This window comes from Ochotona curzoniae, unplaced genomic scaffold, assembly GCF_017591425.1.
Source record: "Ochotona curzoniae isolate NIBS_2020 unplaced genomic scaffold, NIBS_Ocur_1.0 contig_1014, whole genome shotgun sequence".
NCBI classification, from domain to species: domain Eukaryota; kingdom Metazoa; phylum Chordata; class Mammalia; order Lagomorpha; family Ochotonidae; genus Ochotona; species Ochotona curzoniae.
Window position 1 is genome coordinate 3,781,745 of NW_024464920.1, and position 6,384 is coordinate 3,788,128.

Consider the following 6,384-nt stretch of genomic DNA (forward strand, 5'->3'; position numbering starts at 1 on the left):
ATGCTTCTTGGATGGGGGCTTTGGTATGGCAGTTAAGAGGCTGCTTGGCATGCCCATAGCCCATATCCTGGTTCAAGTCCTGGCTTCCCTTTTGCTTACCACTTCCTGTTCATGCAATGTCTGGGAGGTAGACTCTGGAAGCTAGGTCCCTGGCACACACGTGAGAGACCTAGAGTAAGTTTCAAGTTCTTGTCTTTGGCCTGACCTTGCATCAGCTGTTGCAGGAACTTGGAAACTGGCTGGCTGCCTGCCTCCATATTGATTGCTTTAAAATCTTGAATCCTTCAAGACCCACAGAAACAAAGGCTAGGGCTCGGCTTGCTCTTCATGAAAGCCTTTGTTGCCCCAGGTACCCTCACACTCGGGTGAAGAGTAGCAATTAAGCTCGTGCGCCAGCCCAGCTCACCCCATATGTGACATTTTGTCCTGTCTCCTTGGGCAAGGTAAAGATCAGCGTGCCCATTTTACATAAAGGCAGACAGAGCCTCTAAGAGAACCAAGACATGTGTCCAGGGTTATACAACATATTCAGACTCTGCAACCTCCTTGGAGCCCAGCTTCCACCCTTCCACCTAACCTGATTCTAGCTCCTAATGACAAGGTGGGGCCCATGCTCTGCCCTCCCCAGGGCTCTCCAGGTCCTTCAGCATCTGTGATGGTCAGTGGCTCAGAGGGTCTCAGAGACCGTAGCTCCAGACCCTGCACTCTGGTGATGAAAAGATGGAGCTTGGTGGTTGGTCAAGGTCACACAGCTAAAAACCAACAATGCAGGAGCCCAGCCTACAGCTGCTCCAACAATCCACCCCAACCCTGTGGCTTTAAACTTGATGACCAATAAGGACCTCAAGTAGACCGAAGGCAGAGACTTAGTGAATACTGCACTTAGCACTTGGTTGCCAGAAAGGTTGGAAAATTGCAGCTCCAGTGGCGCAATTGGTTAGCATGTGGTACTTATACAGAAAGGATGGAAAATAGAGAGCCAACAAAAGTGTGCTATTAACAGGCCTCCAGAGCTTTCGTGACAGTCCTTCCCTTGTAAGGTATCAGACCGACCCCAAATTCCTCTTTGCATCCCATTGGATGTCCAGTAAAGATGGTACTTGACTGGGGTTCAGGGACAAGGACCTCTACTTCACGGGACCTTCAGTGACCTCAGGGCAGTGGCGATGTTGGTGCCAGAGAGGTGACAAGAGGCTTTGGCCACACCAACTGGCCTCACCATGGCAACCTTGTTGATTCATTGTAGGGGCAAGAAAGAGGATTATGCAGGAGGTGCAAACCACACACGGACATTCCCCTGGGAGTCAGAGGGGTTGCTCTAATTTCAAGCACCACACCCTGGCAGTTAGCACAGCGGGAATGAACACGCCCAAATGCCGATGTGTGTGTGTGTGTGTGTGTGTGTGTGTGTGTGTGTGTGTGTGCACGCACACGCATGCGTGTTCTGGGGAGGTGTGGCATCGAGAGAGGATCATCCCACCCTTCTTCTGGAGACACAGGCAAGAGTACATCACGTTCTCCTTTGCCTGCTGCATTCTTTCAGCTCCACCAGGTGTGGGATGAAAGGGGACCAACTGGGCTGAGATCAGGAGATTTAAGAGTGACAACGAAAGGGACTTCCCCAGCTACTCTCTGACATTCAGGCTAGGAATGTGCAGATTGCCAGGTTGAAAAAGCTAAGCCGGGACCTGCCCCCCACACCCCTTCCCAGAGCCCATATAATTGAGGTTAATTAAGGACCTAGAGCTAGGGGAGAGGCATCTCAGACCTCATCTCCTACACAACTCTGCAGGCAGACGGGCACCTGCTGTCCTAAGTGAAAATCACCTCAAAAGGTTGTCTTCTCAGATGAGATTTCCCTTGAACTGGAGTGGGCAACATCCTACCTCCTGCCACTCAACACCTGTTACCCTTAACCCATCCTCTGCCACCCAAGTCCAACATTCTCTTGTCTTGACTGACAACCCTGTTCCCGTTGACTCGATCCTCTGGAGTCATCGGGGCTTCTGCTCTTTCCAATTCAGTGATCCAGGACTTCCTGCTGGTTGACAGTGAGATACATGTGTGGCTTCATCCTTGGGATGAAAAGGCAAAGAAGATGCAGTCCTTGCTTTCCTGAGACTCATCGTCAGGCAGATGGGAGGGCTCCCAAGCAAGTATATGCACAGCAACACACAGGTGCCGATGGCTCTGTGGCAGGGCAAGTCATGACCCGGAGCATTTGCCAGTTCCTGTGATGCAAACACGCACACACTGAACAGGACTGAGTACAAGCTACCACAGTGGACCCTTCCCCTCTCATCTGACTAGGTACCCATGCCCTCTCAGGATGGCCACTAAGAACCTGCTCCTCCTGGCAAGGTGAGATCACCTATTTAGGGGCTGCCCCGTACCCCAGCCCTACCCCTACTATGGCAAACAGTGTCCCGCAGGTAACGGGGAGCCTAGGAAAGCTGACACATGCACATTCTGCACCCTGCAGTATACTCTGCTGGGACAAGATGGAGGGAACCCAGCTGACGACCCCATCTGTTTCGGGGGGGGGGGATTTTGAACACATTTTTGAACAAACTAGGTACGACTAATATATGTATCTCCCACTTATCCAACCATTTAGGGTATCAGAAATCAGAGGACACATGATAACTATACGATATGATAGCATCAATGCTGGGGTATCAGCAGGTGATGTGGGAAGGGACCATAAGAGAATGCTGTTCTATTCAGGAAGTGGTGCAAGAGAATGTCACAGGCAGCTGGTCTTTAGGTGGCTGTTGAAGAACACGTGATGATCAGCATTAAAAACACGTGTCAACAGACACTGCAATCATTAAGAAAATAATTAGAAATTACTACAAAGAACTGTACTCCCACAAATTTGAGGACCACCAAGAAATAGAAAAGTTCTTGGACTCCCACCACTTACCAAAACTCAGTCCGGAGGCAACTGCAGAATTAAATAAACCCATAACCGAGGCAGAGATTGAAACAGTCATCAAAGATCTCCCAACGAAAAAAAGCCCAGGCCCAGACGGCTTCACTACAGAATTCTACAAAACATTCCGAACAGAACTAACCCCAATCCTCTACAAGCTCTTCAAAACAATAGAGGAGGAAGCAACCCTCCCAAACTCATTCTATGAAGCTAACATCACCTTAATCCCAAAACCGGACAGAGAACCATCAGAGAAGGAAAACTACAGACCTATTTCTCTGATGAACATTGATGCTAAAATTCTCAACAAAATCCTAGCAAATAGAATTCAAAAAATCATCAGACAGATCATTCATCCGGATCAAGTAGGATTCATCCCTGGAATGCAGGGATGGTTCAACATTCGGAAATCCATAAATGTTATAAACCACATCCAAAAACTGCAAAACAAGAACCACATAATAGTTTCAATAGATGCAGAAAAAGCTTTCGACAAAATCCAACACCTCTTCATGCTAAAAACTCTAGCCAAAGTAGGCATAGATGGGAAAATCCACAACATAATCAAAGCAATTTATGAAAAACCCAATGCCAGTATCATACTGAATGGAGAAAAGCTAGAACCCTTCCCACTGCGATCTGGAACAAGACAAGGGTGCCCGCTATCACCACTGCTATTCAACATAGTCCTAGAGGTACTTGCAGAGGCCGTAAGACAAGAAAAAGAAATCAAAGGCATACGTATAGGAAACGAAGAAGTCAAGCTTTCACTATATGCAGATGACATAATCCTGTACATAGAAAAACCAGGAGACTCAATACAGAAACTGCTAGAACTTATACGAGAGTTTGGCAGAGTGGCGGGGTACAAAATTAACGAACGAAAATCAACAGCCATAGTGTACGCAAATAACACCAAGATGGAAGAAGATCTAACCAACAGGATACCATTCAAAATAGCAGAGAGAAGTATGAAGTATTTGGGAATAAATTTAACCAAAAGCGTAGGAGACCTATTCGAAGAAAACTACAAACTATTTAAAAAGGAAACTGAACAAAACCTCAAAAGATGGAATAACATCCCGTGCTCCTGGATAGGCAAAATCAATATCATTAAAATGTCTATACTACCACAAGCAATATACATTTTCAACGCAATTCCAATCAAATTGCCCAAAACATTCTTCACGGAACTGGATACAATGATTCAAGAGTTCATCTGGAAACACAAAAAACCACGAATAGCTAGAACCATCCTGAAAAATAAGAAGTTAGCAGGGGGAATCACAATCCCGGACCTCTGGACATACTATAGAGCAGTGGTTATCAAAACAGCCTGGTACTGGCACAAAGACAGAAAGGAAGATCAATGGAATAGAATAGAAGCACCAAAAGGGAACCCACACAAATACAGCCAATTAATCTTTGACAAAAAGACCAATGACAACTCAAGCAAGTGGGAAGGCCTCTTTAGTAAATGTTGTTGGGACAACTGGCTGATAGCCTGTAGAAACAAAAAGATAGACCCACATCTATCACCATACACTAAGATCCAATCTACATGGATAAAAGACCTAAACCTACATCCAGAAACCTTCAAACTCTTGCAGGAAAATGTAGGAAATACCCTGCAAGACCTAGGAGTAGGTTCCGACTTTCTAAGAAGGACACCAAAAGCAATAGCAGTTGAGAACAGAATAAACAAATGGGACCTCATCAAACTAAGAAGCTTCTGTACAGCAAGGGAAACAATCAACAAAGTAAAAAAGCAACCCACAGATTGGGAGAAGATCTTTGCACACGATATAGGCGATAGGGGGCTAATTTCCAGGATATACAAAGAACTTCAAAACAACCAAAAAACCAAAACAAACAAACCACTCAAGAAATGGGCACGGGAAATGGGCAAACATTTCACAAAGGAACAAGTCCAAATGGCAAACAAACATATGAAAAAATGTTCCAGCTCCCTAGCAATAAGGGAAATCCAAATTAAAACATCGATGAGGTACCACCTAACACCAGTAAGATTGGCCCACATAAACAAGAACACCAACGACGCTTGCTGGCGAGGATGCGGGGAAAAGGGAACCCTACTCCACTGCTGGTGGAGCTGCAAATTGGTACAGCCTTTATGGAAATCAGTCTGGAGAACACTCAAACAACTCAAAATCTGCATACCATATGACCCAGCAATAGCACTCCTAGGAATATATCCAAAACACCTGTTTTACGACAAACCAACATGCATCCCTATGTTCATTGCAGCACAATCAGTAATTGCAAAAACATGGAAGCAACCGAAATGCCCATCAGCAGAAGATTGGATAAGAAAGCTTTGGTTCATCTACTCCATGGAATACTACTCAGCTATTAAAAAAAACAAAATGCAGTTCTTTGTGGCTAAATGGGCCCAACTGGAAACTATAATGCTAAGGGAAATGAGTGAATCCCAAAAGATTAGATACCACATGTTTGCCTTGATTTAACCTGTAATTTTTTGTTTGGTTGTTGGTTATTTTTTGAACCGGTCATTGATACTGTCTCAACCCAGATGTTTCGAAGAATGGAACTTGCATTATTTTTAACATATTGTCTACCCATTACTTTGTCAATTAATTCCATAATGTTGTATATTGATACTGAGGCCTTGTTGGGGCTTTTAACCGACCGGATCTTTACTCTGTTAGACCTATCTTCAGACCATAGAAGGTCTCCCCAAGAGGCCACTGAACTTATCTGGACAATAAGACGCTGAACTTTATGCTAGGCATGTGTTTGCAAGCAATGAATCTCAACTGAACTTGAACTATGGTTATGCAACAAGGTGGAGGAATCCACCATGGGGGGAGGGTTATGGGGGGGGTGGGGGGAATCCCCAGCGCCTATAAAACTGTACTACATAAAAAACACGTGTTGGGCCCAGTATTGAGCTTTTATGGATTAGGCCACTTCTCCCAACATTAGCATCTCATATCTGTGTGCCAGAAGTATAGCTTCCCTTCCAGCCTCTTGTTGAAGCACCTGGAAGGCAGCAGAACATGGTCCGAGTACTTGGGCCCCCACCACCTACACGCAAGACCCTGATGGAGCCTGGTCCAGATCAGGCTTCTTTTGGGCACTGAGCCAGCAGATGGAAACTCGCTCACATGGTCTCTCTCTCTCTCTGTCTCTCTCTCCACTAATTCTGCAACTCTGTGTGTGTGTGTGTGTGTGTGTGTGTGAGAGAGAGAGAGAGAGAGAGAGAGAGAGAGAGAGAGAATGGCTAGCCCATGCCTCCATTAAATGTCCCACACGGTGACTGGAAGACAAGTTTCCATCGCAGCCTGAAGATATCCTTGGCCAAAGGAGAGGCAACAGCAAGCTGGTGTCCCACCCTCACCCCACCATTGCAGACCCCACCTGCCAAAGGAGCTTTCCTGAACTTTCAGAATGTTGGGGACTGAGCT